The following is a 22004-nucleotide window of genomic DNA, read 5'->3' as shown; positions in this document are numbered from 1 at the left end:
GCGCGTAAGGGCAGACTGGAACTCCGAGCGCTGGCCAGGGAGGGACCCTGCGGTCGGCTGCCGGGGAGGCGAAGGAAACGCGCCACACCGAGCCAAGAAGTGGGGTGAGTGTCGGCAGTTCAGGCGACAGGCTGCTTGGGAGCTGTTACCAGGGATCAAGCTGCTGCGTGGGTGGGGGGTGTGGATGACATCCCTGCACGGAAGCCTAAAACAGGCTGGTAGACACCCTCAGGCTCGCAGACACAGGGCACAAGCTAACACACGGGAACTTTTTAAGTGTCGAGGAACCACGTTTCTCTGCGCGCTTTCCGAAGCGACTAACCTCCGCGTGACTCCTTACCATTTGCAAAGCTTTCTTCCTATGCGGCATCTCACCTACCCCTCTGAGCAGCCTGTGACACAGGTTCTCGTGACCCACGCTTGTCCCACGAGGACACTGAAGCTCACAGGGACGTACAGAAACTGTCCCTCCACCCCACAGATAGAAAAGAACCGGCGTAGCCACAGTGGTTTTAAAACATGCCCACGGATTCTTGGATACATCTCCCTTTCAAAAGGCCGGACCCGAGTCCCCTCCTGTGACGGCGCGATTTGCTTCCAACACGTAGAAGACAGGTGACGTGCAGGTGCGTGACTTTCGGGAGGAAGCCTCAGGAGGCACTGTGGGCCCCGGGTTCGGTGCTGGGCCACTCACTCTGGGGGAAGTCCACCGCCCTGTCTGTAGGGGCTCCAGCGGACATTGGCCAGGCCCCGCTGGTGAGGGAGAGGCGTTCTGCTGAAAGCCAGAGGAGAAGAATCAAGGCCACCTGCCGAAAGCCCCCCGAGGGAGGAGGGAGCTGTCCTTGAGGCCCACCCCCCAGCCTCCGGGGAGGCCTCAGGGGGCTCGAGCCAGGGCTGAAGTCTTTCAGGGCGGGCTGGTGAGCCCGCCCTGGGGTCGGCGCCACCTCCGCCACGCTGCTCGCAAATCCCTACGCTGGAAGCCGTGAGGGGGTAAGTGCTGGTTGTTCTGAGGTGCTGGGCGGTGCTTTGCTCCGAAGCAATGGGTGACTAAGACGCCGGGAAATGAAATACAGAGGTCTTGACCCCTGTTCCCGCCCATCCCTTCTTTTTCCGTCCCTCCTTGTACAAACATCAAAATGTCTTGGCCCACCCAAGTGACATTTTCCTAACCGCCAGCTCAGTCTTTGCCAATGAGGTCAGCTTCTTCTGGGCCTATTTACACTTCTTTTTTTTTTTTTAGTTTTTTTTTTTAAGTACTTCATTTATTTTTAGAGAGCGTGGAAGGGAAGGACATCCATGTGTGAGTGCCTCTCGAGCGCCCCCTACTGGGGACCTGGCCCACAACCCAGGCACATGGCGCTGGCTGGGAATCAAACCGGGGACACTTTAGTTCACAGGCCGGCACTCAATCCACGGAGCCACACCAGCCGGGGCTGCTTATGGTACTTTGTGCGTTCCTGAAACACCGGCCTGCCCTCCGAGATTATAAGGGCTGTAAGCACAGGAGCTAGACTGGTTCCGGTCACCTTTGCATCCCCGGGACCCAATTCAGTGTGCAGGAGGGAGTAAGTACTCAACAAATGCTTCTGGATAAATATACACATATGATCCATGTAGTGTCTCCTTGGGACTGGATTCTCACCTTTTGCTCAGCGAAGGAGAAACAGTTTCTGCTGGACTTCCAGTCTCTATTGATCTGAGCTCTCCCAAAGGTCGGATCAATAGCAACCTCTTTATTCTGATTTCTTAAAAAAATTAAACTTCACGGGCTGTGAACCAAAGCGTCGCAGGTTGGATTCCCAGTCAGGGCACATGCCTGGGTTGCAGGCCACGACCCCCAGCAACCGCACATGGATGTTTCTCTCCCTCTCTATCTTCCTCCCTTCCCTCTCTAAAAATAAATAAATAAAATTTAAAAAATAAAACTTTGCAGAGCTGAATATGTTATTGGTTTTTAGCAACGTGGAAAAACAAAAACAAAACCGGTCACTGTAAGGACATTTTTCTAAGCCAAAGCTTCTCGTCCGGTCCTCAGCGAGTGCTCTGGCTGCCTGTTCCAGACCAGCCGCCCAGAGGCCGCGGGCAGCGGGCCGCGAGACCGGAGTGGCCGTGCTGGCCGCTGACCTCACCGCGCCCCTGGCCTCGCCCCGCCCCCGGCTGCCGCGGCGGATCTGGAGCCGCCCCATGACGTCACTTTTCTGGGAGAGCTGTGGTGCACACACGAACAGCAGATCCACACGCCGTCCCGAGCCGCAGCGGGGTCTGAGTTTGTGGGGAATGCCTCCCCACCCGGACTGTGTTGCGCAGCCAGGGGGAAAGAAAGCCACCGTGGGCGAGGGGCACGGACCGCGGGCAGCAGCGAGGAGACGCGACTGCAGTGAGAAACGCACCGCACAGGCAGCGTAGCCACGGCCGGGCCGCTTCGATGGAAGACCGGGCGCTATTATCCAAAACGGGGTGCGATGTCACGTGGGCACGCCTACCCCGACCCTCGCTTCTTTCCTGCGCGTGTGTCATCTCATGCAGCGCCGCCCGCTGGAACTTTCTGCAGGGACGGAAATGTCTAACACGATAGCCATGGGCCACATGGGCATACTCGGCCCTGGAAAGGGGGCGGGCATGACCCATAGTGGGATTTTTCATTTCATTTCCTTTCGTGTTTTTTTTTAAGATTTTATTTATTTATTTCCAGAGAGAGGGGAAGGGAGGGAGAAAGAGAGGGAGAGAAACATCCGTGTGTGGTTGCCTCTTGAGCGCCCCCTCCTGGGGACCTGGCCCGCAGCCCAGGCATGGGCCCGGACTGGGATTCGAACCTGCAGCCCTTTGGTTTGTTTGCAGGCCGGCACGCAGTCCACTGAGCCACGCCAGCCAGGGCTCATGTTCTTTATGAACGCATCATTAACCTATTACATGAACTTGGATTCATGCAAGCGTACACCACCACATGTGGCCAGCAGCTGTGGTACGGGGCAACACCGAGCTGAAACTGGCCCCCCCGGAGTCTGGAGTGAGTTACCTCAATGCAGGCTGTGAAGAATTACTGCATGTTGGACAAAGGTAGGGAGCGAGCAACGCAACACTGAAGAGCCTCTCGCTACTTCCAACGACGGCCAGGAAACCCCACTATTGCACTGCCTTCTGGAGTTTCTCAGGGTCGCGTCTCACTGGGAGACGTGGGAGGAGGAAGGTGAGAGGAGGAAGAGCGAAGAAGCAAGCCCACCCGCGGGGTCCCACCGAAGTCCCCGTCCAATCCGAGAAGGACACTTGGGTCCCTCCACATCAGGGGCCACCGGCGGCGTGAGCCCTCGGGACGAGGTAGGGCGGCCCAGGCAGCCCAGGGCGGCCTAGAAGTGCCGCTGCACTTGCCAAGGAGGTGGAGCTGGAGCACAGCAGCGCCCTGGGACAGTCCCTGAGGGAGACGTCAGGTCAGCACAGCGCTTTCTTTACAGCACGGCTTCCCCCTGCTCACTGAACAGCGCCCCCATCAGACTGTCCAGGCGGGCCCCCCTCCGGAACATCGCCCTCTGCTGGCGGGAGTGTGAACTGACACGACCACTTGGGAAAAGGGACGCGGACCCTGCTCCACTGAGCCCTCCCGCTCCTGGGTAAATACAGATGCATCAAAAGACACGCATCTCAGCCCTGGCTGGCGTAGCTCAGTGGATTGAGTGCGGGCTGGGAACCAAAGTGTCCCAGGTTCGATTCCCAGCCAGGGTACATGCCTGGGTTGCAGGCCATAACCCCCAGCAACCGCACATGGATGTTTTTCTCTCTCTCTCTCTCTCTGTCTCCCTCCCTTCCCTCTATAAAAATAAATACATAAAATCTTAAAAAAAAAAAAAAAAAGACACGCATCTCAACGACCAGGGCAACAGTGTTGCAAGCCCCCTAGCGCTGGAGATCGCCACAGCAATGCAAGAGTGGTAGATGCCTACGCCGGGGTAGCACGCAGCGATGCGAATGGACGGTCTGCGAGCGCCTGGACTCGCATCTGACAGCCAGATGGGCTACAGCAGCTGCGCAAAAGAGCATCCGTCCCTCCTCTGACAGCAGAGACGTGCTTCTTGCGGTCTGCGTCTTCATTCCACACATAGCCAGCCCGGCAGAGGCGCCGTTAATCCGCGCCGCTCCGACAGGTGGCGGAGGGTGGGAACTGGAAGGGGGCTTGAAGGGGAGGGAGAAGGAGGGGCCCCGGGCAGGCTGGGAATGTTCCTTTCTCCGTCTGGGTGCGCACGGGGTGGCTGTGCTCCGTTGTGAAAAGTCAGCAAGCTGCAGCCCTGCCTGACCGGCTCCGTTGGTTAGAGCAACGTCCCACGCGGCACCAAAAGGTTGTGGGTTCGATTCCTGGTCAGGGCGCATACCAAGGTGGTGGGCTCAGTTTCTAGTCCGGGCGCATATGGACGGCAACGGATCAATGTTTCTCTCTCACATTGACGTTTCTCTCTCTCTCTCTTTCCCTTTGCAATAAATATCTCCCCAGGTGTGGCTTCAAGGGCGGGGGAGTCACCAAACCCCACACTGAAGATGCATGCACACCCCTCCTGGATGTACCCTTCCGCATTTATCTTAAAACTCCATCCTCGATCGTACAGCTCAAAACTCACCACTTCCGTGAACCATGTATCTTACAGCGACCTTTCATTTTCTCATTCTTTAAAAAAAAAAAAAAACCCTCATATTATTTTAGGCACATACGTTTTATTGTATCAGTCAGAATTGAAACGCTGCCCTTGTGAAAGCTCCCTTGGTGGCTGGCACAAAATATGTATTTCGTAAACGCTGTGAAAGCAAGCACATCCCTCCCGCTATTGCTTACAACGGCTTACATGGCAAAGAGAGGTATTATCTCATACTGTCTGTGAATTTCCAAACAGCTGAGTTCCGTTAAGAGCACATTCCCTCGCACGTATAAAAATGGAAAACATTGCGACGAAAAGGGCTCTGTCTGGAATGTTCCGTCCAGGCAGCTGTTGCTACACGGCGTCCGAGGTGGAACCTTCTCTTAATGGAATTCCCAGCCACAGCCCCACGCAGGAGCGATGATGTCACCACATTGCCCTCAGGTCCCTGCGGGGCGGGCGGCGGGACCAAGGCGTCGGAAATCGCCAAGGAGGGGAGAAAAGACTCCCCGGAGACGTGGGGAGAGGCATGAAGAGCTGGCCGGCGGCCCCAGACCCAGACTTTGAAAATTCACGGTAAATGCTGCGTTTGGGAGTTCCCGGACGACCGTTGACTAGTGAGTGTGCTTCCTCGCTCCCTCGCTCAGACGGGACTCGAACAGAGCACCAGCCGAGTGCGCCGCCGTGCGTCGACTTAGCCCTTACACGGCACAGTCATTCTGCAGAGACAGCAAGGGGTTCGCCAGGACACAGCAAGGGGTTCTGCCCGCACACACTGCCGATTTCAAGCCACGGGTGGGCAGCTCATTTTTTCAGCCTTGTCCCCCATGTGCCCTGTCCTTCCATCCCAACGGTTGCCACAAACAGAAGCGCCTCCCAAAACGTTCTCCAAAGGACCTGCTGGCCTTCCTGCTGTACACAAACAGTTGCCAGCAGGCCCCTCCTTTTCCGTGTCACGGGGAAGACCCTGCCATGGGGCTGGAGGTGTAGTTGGACGTATTTACACATGTGCAGAGCAAGGGGAGAATAAAAGAGATCACGGAGCATGCACCAACACAACATTCAGACGCTGTCTTACAGAGTCACACCCCTGAGACCTATATCATTCCATTCCCCAAAGCGACCCCAGGAAATCCAAGGGTAAAGGAAGACCCTTGTCGAATTTCCCCAGAACCACGCATGCGCGCCACACATACAGAATGCACGAAACCCAGGAACCATTGTGGCTAGAGCTCTGTAGGGTCCCGTGCGTTAGGATCACACGTGTGACTCTGCACTGGGTACAACCCACAACATTCTTCACCCTTGGGGTCAACGATCTTGCAGAAACAGTCACGGTGCTGCCTGGATGAGCCTGGGAAACACCACGTTAAGGGGGAGATGCCAAACACAAATGCCACCTATCGTGCAGGTGGGTTTGCACGAGATATGCAGAATAAGCGAATCTAGGGGCAGAAAGTAACTGGGTGGGCGCCAGGGGCGGGGCATAGAAAGGAATGCTGGTAGGTGTGGTTTTCTTCATCCCCACCTCAGGTCCCCCAACACTATCAGGTGAAAAAGAAAGAAAGAAAGGAAGGAAGAAAGGAAGGGATGGAGGGAGGGAGGGAGGGAGGAAGGAAGGAAGGAAGGAAGGAAGAAGGGAAGAAGGGAGGGAGGGAGGAAAAGGAAAGAAAGAAAGAGAAGAAAGAAAGAAAGAAGGAAAGGAAGGAAGGAAGAAAAAGAAAGAAAGAAAGAAAGAAAGAAAGAAAGAAAGAAAGAAAGAAAGAAAGAAAGAAAGAAAGAAAGAAAGAAAGAAAGAAAGAAAGAAAGAAGAGTGAGAATTTGACGCACAGACTCAGGAATTACAAAGCAGGCCCTGTTTCCCACAGAGCTATGTCATCTCATAAAACCCTCAACGGTGGCCCAAACGCAGGTCTCCCGTGTTTTGGTCATTCTTCTCTGGGCACCCCGCAACAGGCGTCAGTCAGAAGTGCATTTCGTCGGGGAGAACAGAACCCCCCTGCGGCCAGCACGCACACTGGAGCGCCCGGGAAGCCAGGCTCAGGAGAGACCAGGGGAATCAGGGCCCGAACCACCACCGTGACGGGCCGTCGGGATGGGCCCTCCGCCTCCACCCTGCCCACTGGCCTGGGTGTCACTTCCACACCAAGTGCCCCTCGCGGGCCCCGACGGGTGTCCGCCGTCCCGGCTGCCTCCTCATTCCACGCCGACAGCAGAGAGTATTTCCTGGCAGCACGTGGGGACCGGAAGGGCGTCCCTGTCCCGGGAGCCCTGGCCTCAGCCCCTTGGGGCCCCCCTAGGAGCCCCCCTAGGAGCTCACGGGGATGCCAGGAACCTCGGCAGGGATCCAGCCCACCCACCCACACGCCAGACACACACACACACAAAAACACGGTGAAGGTTAAATTCCTTGACAGCAAGCCGGGGCTCGGTCCTGTGGAGAAATGGGATCTCCCTCCTCTGCGGAGACACAGAGCACCAGAGCCCGACGCACTGCCCTCACCTAACTGATTTAAAACGCTCCCAAGCTCAAGTCAACGTCAACGATAGCGTTTTACCGCTCCGAAACCATTTCTTACCCCGAATGGTACACTCCTCAACTTTTAAGGGCCATGGAAGTCGTTGCTATGCTGGGCGCGGGGCTGGTGAGAGCGCGGTTTTCATCGGTCAGACGTCCTCGAATGAGAGCCCCTGGCGCGCAGCTCGGACAGGAAGGCTACATAGTAACGGCTGTCTGACTTCGCACACCGAGACTGTTGCAGCTGCTCCCGGCTGCTGCGGTTTCATGAAAGCAGCCACAACGCGTCCATGAATGGGAGCAGCTGTGTTCCGATAAAACTTTATTGACAAAAACAAGTAGGGGGCCAGACTGGACCCGTGAGCTGCATGTCGGGGTTTTTTTTTTCCCTTCCTTTTGTGTTTTTCTTTTTCCTTTATTTTAATTACATCGACATACAACCGTGTGTTAGTCTCAGGGGTACGGCGTAGTGATGAGACATTTACATACTGTACACAGTATCTCCCCGGGAAGTGTCATCACTGCACGTCACCACGCAGAGTGATTACAGCGTGAGCTCTGGGTGCTCTGAACTACACACTTAAGAAAGAATGAATTTGCCCTGGCCGGCTGGCGTAGCTCAGTGGATTGAGCGTGGGCTGCGAACCCATCCAGGGTTCGATTCCCAGCCAGGGCACATGCCTGGGTTGCAGACCACAGCCCCCAGCAACCACACATTGATGTTTCTCTCTCTCTGTCTCTCTTTCTCCCTCCCTTCCCTCTCTAAGAATAAAATCTTAAAAAAAAAATAAAAATAATGGTGCAGACAAGCCCTGGCCAGGTAGATCAGTGAGCGAGAGCATTATCCTCGATACATCAAGGTTTCAGGTTTGATCCCCGGTCAGGGCACATTCAAGAAGCAACCAGTGAATGCATCAGTAAGTGGAACAACAAAGCAATGTCTCTCTCCCTCTCTCTCTCTCTCTCTCTCTCTCTCTCTCTTCCCCCTCTTCTTCTCTCTCTAAAATGCAACACAAAAAATTTTTTTAATTATTTATTTATTTATTTTTAGAGAGGGAAGGGAGGGAGAAAGAGAGAGAGAGAGAAACATCAATGTGCGGTTGCTGGGGGCCGTGGCCTGCAACCCAGGCATGTACCCTGGCTGGGAATCGAACCTGTGACACTTTGCTTCACAGCCCACGCTCAATCCACTGAGCTACGCCAGCCAGGGCCTGCGATACAAAAACTTTTAATATAATAATGGCTCAAACAAAGCATCTCTGAGGCTGTGAAGCCACCAGAATTGAAAGAGAAATCAAACTCTTGGGAATGAGAAAATGAACACTCTCAAGGAAAAGCAAAAAAAAAAAAAAAAAAAAAAGTTGCACATCAGGATGGTTCCAAATCAGCGCTCATCAGCTGGCATTCAAGCACCCGAACCGGATGCGGGCAAAGGGACGGGGGGGCCGGGGGTGAGGGGCGCCGTCCGTGCAGAAATGCGGGTCGTGGGAAAGACACGCCGGCAGCCTGGAGCGTGTGCATGTTCCACCGCGTCGAGACTCCATCGCGAAGCACCACGTTCCTCTGACCTTCCAGGGGGAGAAACACACACCACCCCCACCCCCCCACCCCCCGGTCACAGGGAGCCAGTGAGCGGATCGGCAGAATTTTCCGCGGAGAAGCTCTTTCCCGTGCACACAGGCATCCCTCCGGCCGCGTGCACAGGGGGGCGACTGTCGTGCTAGGCGGGGCTCCAGAAAGAAAAGCAAGACGTGAGCTGCCCTTGCACAGCGGCCGGCCCAGCGAGCAAGACGCAGGTGCCCACGAATATGAAGAAAATGTGTCGTGTTATCCTGGTGGCCGTGAAGCCCTCAACCACTGCGGGCGATTTCACTGGTGTGAGGAGGCGTGGAATGTGGGGGCAAGGTCATGCCCTTTGAAGCAAAGCTCCTCAGAAACCGTAATTGGAAGAGTCGTGGGAGCGAAAAAATACCCACACGGTTCCCTTTCCCCTCTCCTAAGTCTTGTATTACCACCAAGAGGGGCGCACAATTTTCTATCCTTTTTTTTTCCCCAAAAATACTCACCTGAAGATATCCCTATTGATTTTAGAGAAGGGGGGAGAGAGAGAGGGAGAGAGACAGGGAGAGAGAGAGAGACAGACAGAGAGACAGGGAGACAGAGACAGAGAGAGGGAGAGAGGCATCGATGTGTGAGAGAAATATCGATCAGTTGCCTCTCCTTCGTGCCCCAACCAGGGTCCAAACCCACAACCCAGCCTTGTGCCCTGGCTGGGAACCGAACCTACGACCTTTAGGTTTACAGGATGACGCTCCAACACAGAGAGTCCTACCAGCCACAGCCGGAATTTTCTGTCTTAAAAAATGCCAATCATGAAGAGGGGATAATGGGACAACTGTAATCGCATGATCAATAAAATATATATTTTTAAAAATACCAATCAAGGGAATGTTTATTTCTGCTCTGTGTGTGTGTGTGTGTTTTGTTTTCACTAAATAATTTGAGTTTAACATCAGTAAGAGGAATGAAGAGTCAAATAAAGGTTAAACAGACCATCCGAGTTCATTTCTGTAACAATGCAGATCTTAGTGACCACCAGAACGCTTTGAAGACACAGTTGCAATGCGCTTTAAACAACCAGGAGGTGAACTCGAGTGGAACGCACAGAGTCACTTTTTCCATGAGTCATTTCCGACCGGCAGGCGTAAATCTCCCCACGACTCTGCCTGGGAGATACAAACGGGCAAGCGGAGGAGAGTTCGTACTGAGCGCATCAGACTCAGTGCGAGTTCACGTCGGGATGTGAGGTCCTCACACTGTGAAGGGTCCACGGAGGCCGTGGCTGGCGTGGCTCAGTGGACTGAGCACAGGCCTGTGAATCAAAAGGTCACTGGTGGTTCCACTCCTACTCGGGGCACACGCCTGGGTTGTGGGCCAGGTCCCCAGTAGGGGGCGCAAGAGAGGCAACCACACACTGATGTTTCTCTCTCCTCTTTCTCCCTCCCTTCTTCTCCCTCTAAAAATAAATAAAATCTTTTTTTTTTAAGAAGGACCACAAAGGGATCTTGTCTCAATGCCGATTGAGGCATAGACCCCAGACCATTTCGTTCCGTTTGCTTCAGGACACTGTCAAGGGCCCGGGAATTCTCGCGTCCACTCTGAGAACTTGATTGCACTCCTCCTGTAGCCAGGAGGGGCCTGCATGGCTACCCCGGGGCTGCAGGTGACACGTAGCCCGAAGTCCCCAGAGCTCTCCGCCGCTAGCTTTTCAGGGCTGCCTCTCAGACGCCAAGGAGAATTCGAGATGGACCCAGGTCTGCCGTACACAGCGGAGGGGACGGGCCGCTGTCTGGCCCATTTGTAACCATTCAATGAGCACATGAGAACGAGCTGGGTAGCCCAGCTGGTTACGGCATCGGCCCGACACATCAAGAGTGGCAGGTTCAATCCCGACCCATGACTTCATGAATGGGTGAGACAACGGATCTGTGTTTCTCTCTCCCTTCCTATGTGTCTCTAAAATCAGCACGTAAACATTTTAAAAGAGGAGGGTGTGTTCATCATTATATTTCGTCAAGTCACTGGTTGCTTTCCCATTCATCACGTCACGACGATGTCTAGTTCCTTAAATGACAGTTAATCCTATTTATCGGCAGCTACCAGTGTTCCCTGGTCAGCAGAATAACTACACCTCAGCGTCTCCTTTCTTTGAGAAACTCGGTCTCCCGTCCAGGGTGAGGCACGGACAGGAGCCCCCCTCACCGGAGTTAGCCATGCATGTGGTTTTTTTTAAGATTTATTTATTTATTTCTAGAGAGGGAAGAGAGAGAGAGAAACATCAATGTGTGGTTGCTGGGGGGCGTGGCCTGCAACCCAGGCATGTGCCCTGACTGGGAATCGAACCTGCGATGCTTTGGTTCGCAGCCAGCACTCAATCCACTGAGCTACGCCAGCCGGGGCTAGCCATGTGTCTTTTGACAAAGGAAGGATTCTCGGGCCCAAACGCCTGGAGGGAAACAGCACTCACACACCGTTCTAGAACCATCTTATGCGTTGAGTTCAGGTGCACAAAATCCTCTCCTGCCGCCAACCATGAACCGACCGTGGCCCGTTCGATTCTCCAGCGACTGTTCCACCGTGAGCTCATTGCGCATCTCGGGGAAAGGACACGGGTGCCTGGGCTAAGCTGGCTGACTGGGAGATGTGGTTGACAAATCACAGCGGGCTGCCTGTTTTTGCAAACAAGGAAAGTCCTCTTGGCACAGAGACATGCCTATTCATTTAGGTGCGTCCCGTGGCCGCATTCCGGAGACAACGGCAGAGTTCAGGAGTCACCGCCGAGACCGCAGGGCCCTCGAAACCTAACATGTCGACCGCCGGGCCCTCTGCAGGAGAAGTGGGCCCACCCCTGATCTTGGGCAAGCCAGCCGTACCCCAGTGAGCACTCAGCCACAACACGTCCAGGCAGGAACACGCCGGATGTGGGTAGAGAGACTGCCCAAACCCAGACACACGTGGGCAGAACTGCTGTGCCTGAAAGCAGTAGAAGAAATCACAGAGCAAATACCTACAAATGTTACTATATCCCACTTAACATTTTTTTATTTTAAAATCAAAAAGGAAAAACATTGCAATAGAAGAAATCACAGAGGAAATACCTACAGATGTTACTATATTCCATTTAATGGTTTTGGGGGGGGGGTTTAAGATTTTATTTATTTATTTTTAGAGAGGGAAGGGAAGAAGATAGAGAGAGAGACAGAGAAACATCAATGTGTGGTTGCTGGGGGCCGTGGCCTGCAACCCAGGCATGTGCCCTGACCGGGAATCGAACCTGCGACACTTTGGTTCGCAGCCCGCGCTCAATCCCCTGAGCTACGCCAGCCAGGGCCCATTTAACGTTTTTAACATTCTTTAAATTTAAAATCAAAAAGGAAAAACATTGCCATAGAAGAAACCACAGAGGAAATACCTACAGATGTTAACTATATTCCATCTAACGTTTTTTACATTTAAAATCAAAAGGGAAAAGCATTGCAAAATGGCTACAGCGGGACGACGCGGTTCCCCATCTGAAGAACTCTCGCGCTCGGCAGGAACGCCGGTGAACAGGGCAGACACGGGAGAGCGTGGACGCCAGTGGCCCCTTGAGAGACCAGGAAGCATCCCGAACTCACAAGGACCTGGAAAGGTGCTCCACCCAACTGGCCCCCGGAGACATTAGGAGACCGAGGACATAGCACTCCGGAGTGGCAGGGACTGACACGTTGGCACGTTGAACAGTGGTGTCAACGCTTAGAAAAGACACAAGGTTCTCTTCCCTCCCCGCCACGCAAGGGCATGTTGAATGGCCACCAGCAACATCTCTCCACATTTCAAATACGCGTGACCTCTGGCCCCACGATGAATACTCTCGAGGGCCGCCCTAATAAAATACTCACTGTGCCCTGGCTGGCGTAGCTCAGTGGATTGAGCACAGGCCGCGAAGCAAAGCTTTTCGGGTTCGATTCCCAGTCAGGGCACATGCCTGGGTTGCAGGCCATAGCCCCCAGCAACTGCAAATTGATGTTTCTCTCTCTCTCTCTTTCTCCCTCCTTTCCTTCTCTAAAAATAAATAAGTAAAATATTTTTTAAAAATACTCCATTTTCCTGAGACCATACATCAAACAGACTCTGAGAGAGCCAGGCTGCAGGAACTGTGCGACAGTTATAAAGGACGAAGCAGAAGGGAACTGATTAACATTGAAAGCAATCCACGCTCATCATCATCACTGAAAGAAGCAATCAGTCACGTAATAGATACATAAACACATTGCTGAGGGTTGTTGTTTTTTTTTTTTTTAAGTCATACCTTCAGCCCTGGCTCAGTGGATTGAATGCCAGCCTGTGAACCACAGGGTTGCTGGTTCGATTCCCAGCCAGGGCACATGCCTGGGTTAGGGTTAGGGTCCCCAGTAGGGGGCGCCCAAGAGGCAACCACACACTGATGTTTCTCTCCCTCTCCTTCTCCTTCCATTCCTTCTTTCTAAAAATAAATAAATAAAATCTTTTCAAAAAACCGTATCTTCAGCTTCTTATGGGTTGAATCATGTTCCCCGCCCCCCAAAAAAATGATATACGGAAGTAGGACTTTCACTGAGTTGAATGGAGGTCCTTCAGGTGGACCCTGACCCAACATGAGTGGGTCCTTAGGAAAAAGGGACGTGTGGACACCAGGACAGATGCAGACAGAAGAAAGACAACGTGGACACACACAAGGGGGAGGCGTCCGTGTGACCAGCCACGCACCTGTGAGCTACGGAGAGCCACGAGCAAGCTCTCCTCGGCTGTGGCCAGGGGACCTGCTTCCCCAGCGAAGGTGAGAAACAAGGACATTCCAGGGGACGCTGAACGACGTGGCTGTCGTTGTCCTCCCATCCCCATCACCCTCAGTGCTCCAGTGCCCATCATATCAGCAGAGGCCATGAGGCATGTACAGGGGCATGAATCAAGACCGAGAAACCAGCCCTGGCTGGCGTAGCTCAGTGGATGGAGTGAGGGCTGCGAACCAAAGCGTCGCAGGTTCGATTCCCAGTCAGGGCACATGCCTGGGTTGCAGGTCCCGGCCCCCAGCAACCACACATCCAGCAACCGCACATTGATGTTTCTCTCTCTCTTTCTCCCTCCCTTCCCTCTCTAAAAAAAAATAAATAAATAAATAATTTTTTAAAAAAAAAGACCAAGAAACCACGTGAGCTGGGAGACCGTGGGGCCGTGTGTTACGCGGCATCACATGGCTGTCCTCACAGGTACGGCAAGAATCCTGGAGAAGCCGCCGTGCAGACTTCTGGAGAGAAGACAGACATGGTGAGTACGGTCTTGCAAAACGTCTTGGAGCGACCTGACCTCCTGTTCTATTCTCTGGCTATTTTTACACCCTGTAATTATTCTCCTTGATTTTTCACTCACGGAGCCAAAGGTTCTAGTGCTTTAGAGCATGATGAACAAGCCGGCTGCGGGGGGGGGGGGGGGGATGTTGGATCTTGGCTGGGTGAGACGCCGTCACGCTGCCAGCACAGCCGACACCGTGCCGGAGTGGCAGCGCTGGCGTCATCGTGGAGCACAGACAAGGCCACGTCTCCGTGACACAGCGCCCAGCCGGTGCGCCCCGCCGCCGCCCCCAGCCTCACGGGAGAACACCGCACAAGCCAAGACTCCTGATTTTTTCCAGATCCGTGTTTATCCCACCTCTAAGCCTGAGGTTAGACCGGAGATTGTGCCTCGTGCAAGCTGCCTTAAATCACTGCAATAAATCCAGGCTCAGCTGGTGAAGCGTGCGCGTGGGGGGTGGGGGGGAGGGCCTTTGCGTCCCACTGGGGATGAGCCAACGGAAAGAAACAGTCCCTGGAATAACAGGAAAGAAGGATGGTTTTCCATATGAATTGATGACAATAATCTTCAGTGCCCTTGTGCAGGAAAGGAACGCAGGAGAAAATGAAGATTACTTTTAAAAATCTAGGCTGAGCCCTGGCTGGCGTGGCTCAGTGGATTGAGCGCCGGCCTGCAAACCAAAGGGTCACCAGTTCGATTCTCAGTCAGGGCACATGCCTGAGTTGTGGGCCAGGCCCCCAGTAGGGGGCGCAAGAGAGGCAACCACACATTAATGTTTCTCTCCCTCTCTTTCTGTGTCTAAAAGGAATTAAATAAACACTTTCTAAAGAAAGGACAAGGTATGATGTGGGGGTCCAGGAGTGACATCATTCCCCAGGGAAGCATGGGGCCCACCACAGCGCAGGGCGTGGGGCCACAGACTCCAGGTTGCAGAGACTGCCACGGACTTAGGGGTGCGGGGTCACCCCCTGAAGGGAAACGGGGCGCCACTGGCAGGTTCTAAGCAAAGGGGCACGCGGTGGGTCACGGAGCAGCCCCCAAACACACGTGCTTCACGCCCGAATGCGACCTTTGAAGGAAGGGCATTTGCGGGTGGGATTCAGGCGAGCATCTCCCAGGAGGAGATTGTCCCAGCTTCCAGGCGGGCCCTGCACCCAACCACGGGCGTCCTTCCCGGAGAGAGGACGACTGGAGGCGCAGAGCCAAATAAATGGCCAGGGGAAGAGGGTGGCGGAGATCAGAGCGGCGAGTCTACAGGCCCAGGGCGGCTGGCAGCCACCAGGAGCCGGGGCCGGACAGGGGACGCAACCTCCCCGGAAACTGCGAAGGGACCAGCCTTCCTCTCAGGCTTTGTGGCCTCCAGGACTTCGAGGGAAGGCCTTTCTGGTGGTGTGAGCTCTCCCCTCACCGCCCGCCCCCCCGCATCCCCCACCCCATTCTGAGGTTCCGGCAGGCCCAGGGGACTAAGGCACATTCACACGGGGATCACATTTGCATCCCACAAACATCATTCTGGCTCCTGCAGCGGGGGAAAAAAAAACGGCTTGAACTGTGAGAGATCCCAGCTGCGCCCCCGGGACAGCCAGGGACAGGGTGTGGGTCCAGATAAGCTGCTTCTGCGCCAAGTGCGGCCGGCCGTGGATGACCTTCTGCCTGGTGACCCCCCTCAGACAACGTCATCCGTGCAGGCGAGGGGCTGGGAGGGAGCCTGGGGCTCACACAGTTGGGGATGTGTGGGGGGTGGCAGAGCACTGAGGGGGACCTGCTCGCAGGGACGGAAGAGCAGGACGCCCAGGACGCCCGGGAGGGAATGCTCTCGATTACACAACTTTCCCCGGGAGCCCCGGGCAGCCTGGATGGGGACCAAGGGCGCCAGATGGCCGCGCTGATCCCACACGGGGCTTCCGCAAAGGGCGGCGCAGAGCCTTGCCCTCTGCTTCCGAAGGCGCTCTGGGCGGACGGACTTCAGTACGTTCCCTCCTGTCAACGCCGCGAGCAGAAAAACACTCCCGGACGGACAAATGCAGTGTGAGGCCGTCACGGGCCGCGGGCGCGTCCAGAACGCACACGCTACAGGGACGGCAGAGAGGACTGTCACCCAGGGACCCACGCAGTGTGATTCCACTCACGCAAAATTCACTCTCTGGAAGGGGCGGGGCGGCAAGTAACACTACAGAGAAAAGGAAAAAAAGATGATTCCCCACAAAACTCAAAATCCTCGTGGGGAGAGGTGGGTGGTGATCAAGGGGACAATGCTCTCCTTCCTGACTTGGGGGGTTACCGGGGGTTCCTTTCCAATTATTCATTAAAACGTGTTTATCTTGAATGCGTTTTTATGTCCACTGGTCACAGGTTGGAACCAAAGATGAAGGGAAAGGAGGGAGATTGGCTATGGCTTTAGTAGCATTTGATGATGACTTTAATTCTCTGCAAAACGGAAGTTGGTATTGTGATATGTCAGGAAATTTTTCTCAGGGGCAAGTATTAGCAGCCCATCTGGCAAAACACACACACACACACACACACACACACACACATACACACATTGGTTCATATAACTGAATAATGGTTCATATAACAGAATAATAGTTCATGTGCAGGCTTCAGGCTTGGCTGGATCCAGGTGCTCAAATACTTCGTAGTGGATCTGTCTCTCTGCACTCCGCAGCTTTCTTGGTGCCTCTGTGCTGTCTTCGATCTGAAGCAGTGATAACGTCGGATTGTATCATCACTAGGTGTATACGCTACGGGCTTAGCAACCCCAGCAAGCACATAAACACACACTCACCACTGTCAGGGATTCCAGCAGCTGGAATCCCAGAAGCCCACAGCTGGCTGTGTCTGACCATACGGGTCACACACTCTTTCCTAACAGGTCCCTGAAGCCCAGGCCTGCTCCCCAAGGCTCTGCCTGGAGCTGGGTACCACACAGCCTGCGAATGGTGGCCAGGTGTTCCCTGAGGAAAATGTCCCTTGGTCCTGGCCGGGTAGCTCAGGTGCTCAGAGCATCGACTCCATTCGCCAAGGTTGTGGGTTCGATCCCTGATCGGGACACATGCGAGAATCAACCAATGAATGCATCAATAAGCGGAATGACGAATCAACGTTTCTCACTCTCCCTCTCTCAGTAAATAAATAAAACTTGACTTTTTCAACCAAAAGACAGAGAGGGTGGACCCAGGGAGAGACAAAACCCACTGACGCCCAACACCAGTTATTTCCACATTTCCTGGTGCTATCACCGAGCCATGGTTTAATTTCCTGCCTCTCCAACACCTCCCTTCCTGCCCAGCCCTCTGTGCAATAAAGAGCAGAGTCAGACAAAATCAACCACAGACACAAAAAAGACCCAAGCGCTAAAAAGGATGCAGACGGACTCAAAGGATGCGTGAAGGGTCCCGTTCTCTGCGACCTGTGGCCTCCCGTGGGTCGCCGAGAAGTCTGGGCCAGCCGGGACACGGGAAGGAAGGCTAGACCCCCCTGCTGGCGCAGAGCAGGGGACAGACGGTGACATTCCCGCGTTCCTCAGCCCGTGCCCAGCGCCCAGGAACTGCTGTCCCACGGCCTCAGGGGACAGGCCAAGGAGCCTGCTCCGCCCAGCGAACCAGGGGGAAGACCCTGAAGGCCTCCCCGGGCAGAGTCCAGGACAGCAGAGAGGGATCCCCCCTCCCCCACGCCGGGGAAAGGACAGACGTTGCTTATGGAAACCCAGTCGGCCCCGGCCCCGGGCTCCAAGATCATCACAAGCTACAGTGTCTCCTTCATGGTGTCTGCTGACGCCGTCCAGCCCGGGCTTCTGGGCGGGTCTGCACACGCTGGAAAGTGTCCTGAGGCGGCACCCAGGCCCCTCTCTCCAGCCACCTTCCACGGAGATTGAATGCTCATACAGGCCGCGGCCACTGCCTCTGGACACGTGCTGGCCAGGACCGGCTGCAGGAAATCCGCTCCCGCAGAACACACAGAGGCTGGCTACTCCCCCCTCCCCTCCCCTCCCCCCTCCCCCCAGTCCAGTGACCAAAAGAAAACAAAAAAGAAAACACTGTCTCTTTTTCATCACTACAAACGGATTGGTGGTTTCACGGCTGCAGAATCAATGAGGAGTCAATTAGCATCTTGGAACCCCCCCTGATTCTTGCTCCAGCCATACCTATGGTTTCACCCCCCCCAACCACCGCATCCCCCACCCCCGCAGGTGCCACCAGCTCTGGGGACACAAGTCTTAAGGAGACACAGCTCCTGCCAAGAAGACATCACTCCGGGATAATTCGCCCCGAGGAGCGTTTTCAGATGACCCTCCGGCTGTTAGGGAAGACGGAATATAGAAATAATCTCTTTTTAAAATCTCCCGTCTCCCAGAAATGAGAATCAGAAATGCCATTGGCAGTTTGCAGTGCCCTTGAGGTCCCCCCTGGCCCCGCCCCCGTCGGCCAGCACCTAGGAAGGAAACAGCCTCTTTAACGAGGTGATTGCATTAAAACGCAGGCCTCAAGGTGGGTGCTCGCCAAACAAGACTGGTGTGCGCGGCCACGGGAGGACACAGGGAGGCAGCCCGGGTCTCGGAGCGCACCAGACAGGCCTCCTCTGGAGAAACCAGCCCCGCCCACACTCGGGTCTTGACTTCCAGCCCCCAGGACGGGGACTAAACAGGTTTCTGTGGGTGCAGCCCCCAGTCTGTGCTACTTGGGTAGGACAGCGCTAGAAACGAACAGAGACCCAACGCCCCCCACCCACCCACCCAGTCCGGCGTCAGGATGCGGAGGCCCTCCTCCCTCGGGTGCCAAGTTGGAAAGCCCGCGCAGCTAGAACGCGCGCCGCCGCCGGAGACTGGCATGTGCGGCGACCTGCAACCTGACCCCACCCCCGCCCGCCCAAGGACACACCGCAGCAGCCCCCACCCCCATCCTGTCTTCCTCCTGCGGGTCCCCTCTCCCTCCCACGGACAAGTCTTTCCAGCCACTGCTGGCCCTGGCTCGGCACAGCCCCGGGGCGCCCTGCCTGAACCTGGCCTTCCCGGACGATCGCAGATCGTGCCCCGCGCTTGACCCAAGGGTTCCCTTATGCAGGGCCGCGTCTCAATTCTGGAAGCACAGAATGGCATTCAAATGAAGGCCTTCCATACCTCCCGAGGGACGGGAAAGGGTAGGAAACAGCCCACGAAGCTCCCATAATGGGAGCACACACAGCTGACGCCCTCTGCGGCGCGCGCCCTCCGTGTGTTCTGTTTGGGGAGGGGGCTGCTCCGGTGCGCCCTTGGCGGCAGGGCTGCGGGCAGGGAGGAGGGCACTGAAGGAACCCAGTCCTAGCAGGCTGCCGACCACGTGCAGGCTGGCCGCGGGAGGCTGGCGGAGGCCCGGATTCCAAATTTTCAGGGCTGCAGCGTCCGCAGGCTCAGGGGGTCCCTGGGACCCTGGGCCTCGGGGACACCCAGCCTCCACTTCGAACCCAGCCCCTCCCGATCGGTGGACCCTGGACAAGTGGTTGTTGTAAAAAAGAAAAAAAAAAACACAACTTTTTAAAGCGTGACTTCCTGTTAGGCGGGAGGAAGGCCTGGGCCGTTTCACTAGGAAGCGATGTTCTCTCGGGGTTGGCCCCAAAGAGGCTGCTGGCCAGGGCCCCGCGCCCTCGGGCCTGCGGCGTGGAACCCGAAGCCGGCCCCGAAGCCGGTCCCCAAAGCCGGACGGAGCTGGCCTAGGCCTCACTGGCATTCCGAAACAGAAAAATCTAATGCGCATTCCCAGGTTCTGCTTGGGCTGCAGAGGAAACTCTAAATTTTTAGTCTGGCTTAAAAAAAAAAAGAGAGAGAAAGAAATGGGCACTTGGCATTTCATTGAGTCTCGGGCCTGGGGCTGGGCGGGGCCCCAAACCCTTAGCGCGGAGGGGGGGGCCGGGGGGGGGGCCCGCCCCACCTCCTGCTTGGCCCATCCCCCTTCCCCGGCCTTCCCCTCCCCACCACGCCCCACCCCTCGCCTTTCCCTCCCCCGGCTAGCGTCCTCCTCCCCCGCGCGTCCCCGCCCTGCTGTTTCGTTTCCCATCCCCCCCTTTGCATCTCCCATCCCCCCTCTTCCTCCGCGCCCTCCCCTCCCCCCTCCGCTTTCATCTCCCATCCCCCTTCCTCTGGCATCTCGCGCGCCCCTCCTTGCTCCCCGCCCCCACCCCCCTCCGCTCCCGTCCCCCCTTTCATCTCCCATCCCCCACCTTCCTCCGCGCCCTTCCCCCTCCCACCCCACCCCCTCCCGCCTTCCCGCCTTCCCGCCGTAGCCTCCGCCTCCCTCCCCCACTCCCCACACCCCGCCCTTCCCCCCAGCTGGGCCCCGGTCGCCCAGCCCCCTCGGCGGGGGCGGGGGCGAGCCTGGCAAAGGTCACGTGTCCCCTCGGCCCCGGGGGCGGAGGAGGGGCAGCGGCCGAACCTGTTCTTTGTTAAGAGGTCAACGCCGGCGCCCGGCTTCGCGGGGAGGGCGGTACCGACGACCTTGGAAGAGCGGCGCACCACCGCGCGCGCGCGCGCGCGCACCCGCGGCCCACGCCTGCGCGCCGGCTCTGCGCACGTGCTGGGCTTTCGGCTCCTTGGGGACCCTCGGCCCCGGTGCGGAGGGCGCTGAGGAAGAAACAGGAAAGGGGTGGCAGAAGGGTTGTGCAGCGGGGACCCCGCGGAGGGGCTGGGGCTCGGGCATTGGGGGACGAGCGTGCGCCGGGCACTCCTGGAGAGAGAGGGTGGCCCATGGAGAGCTAAGGGAAGATGACGCCCACACTCCTGGGGCTCTCCGTGCTGCCCTGACTTGCCCTGAAGTCTCACCCTTGCCCCCACCTACATGGTGAAAGCCCCCCCAAACCACGCCACGCTGGTCCCTGTTGACGGTTGTGCGCCCAGGATGGGATGCCCCGTAGATGAAACCTCCGAAGCTTCCCGTGGTGCGTCCTGCTCGAAGGGCGAGTCCGCCCAGTTACGAGATGCTCGGGGTTTCTTCCTAAGGCCCCTGATGAAGTCCTGTCTTCGCCGTGGCTTCCCCGCTCAGGGGTGGAAGAAGGGCCACTCTCCCTAGTGGAAAACATGGACAGTTTGTGGTCCGGGAAAGGACCAGTCCCCGGGGAAAGACCGGTGGTGACGTTCGGGCGCCTCGCGTTTTTCTCTGCGCAACGACTTTTCCACCCGTGAACGGTCGGGCGTGGAGGGGACAGGGGAGGGGAGGGGTGCCCTCGGCTCGGGCGTGCTCGGAGTAGCTGGGCCTTTTCATTCCGTTACCTAGTCTTAAAACTCTTTTTCTGGGTCACTCGGTAGCTTTCAAAGGCACGCTTTTAATATGATGGCTTACAATTCCACCGATGGACTCTCATAGGCCAGAAATTGTTCGTCATTCCCTATTGCAGAACATTCCTCGTGTTTAACCCTCAGGAAGCATGTCCTATACTGTCGCCCCTGGCGAAGTTTCACCAGTAACCTTCCCGCCCCCCCCACGCCCCAGCCCCGCAGGCCTTGGTGGAAGGAATAAATACAATTTCCTTCCGCCGTGGGTGGGCCACTGTGTGGCTTTGGGTTGGTTCGGAATTCCTGTTTGAAACTTGGCAGGGTCAGAGGCAGAGAACGTGGGACCCAGTTTCCGAGCCAAGAGCTGCTTCTTGACCTTCGGGAACTCGGGTCAGAGGAGAGAGGGGCCGGAAGGGAGCAAAGGATGCCCCCCCCCCCCGGGTGCCTGGAGGGTGTTGCAGGTATGGGAACATCCGGGTCGTGGGAGGAGCTGGGATGAGAAACTCGCCCCCACCTCGGATATCGCATATCGGGCGAGGCCTAGGCGCTCTGGCGAGCAGTGGAAATTTTCCAGTGTGACATGTTCTGTGCTGAGTACCTGCTATTTTGCATTTATATGCGTATGCCCATTTTGGGGGGGTGGGAGGGTGGGTATCAGCAGTGACATACAAATTGAGTGACTCTGCACCGTGGGCAGCCGTCTCGGGGTGTGGGCTGGGATGGCCTGCGGACCTCAGAGGGACAGTCAGCAGTG

General features: G+C 56.2%; 1 long non-coding RNA gene across 1 annotated transcript in view; it reads right to left on the bottom strand.

The window, feature by feature from the left end:
• Window positions 1-20521, bottom strand: part of LOC123829871 — a 35860-nt gene extending 15339 nt beyond the window's left edge. The window contains exon 1 of the long non-coding RNA XR_006787671.1: window positions 20415-20521. This is a non-coding gene — a long non-coding RNA (uncharacterized LOC123829871). The remainder of the gene's footprint in view (window positions 1-20414) is intronic.
• Between the last annotated feature and the right edge of the window lie 1483 nt (window positions 20522-22004).

This window comes from Phyllostomus hastatus, unplaced genomic scaffold (assembly GCF_019186645.2).
Source record: "Phyllostomus hastatus isolate PE091 unplaced genomic scaffold, TTU_PhHast_1.1 phas_scaffold_12, whole genome shotgun sequence".
In the NCBI taxonomy this organism is placed as follows: domain Eukaryota; kingdom Metazoa; phylum Chordata; class Mammalia; order Chiroptera; family Phyllostomidae; genus Phyllostomus; species Phyllostomus hastatus.
This window is presented reverse-complemented; position numbering and strand designations above follow the sequence as displayed.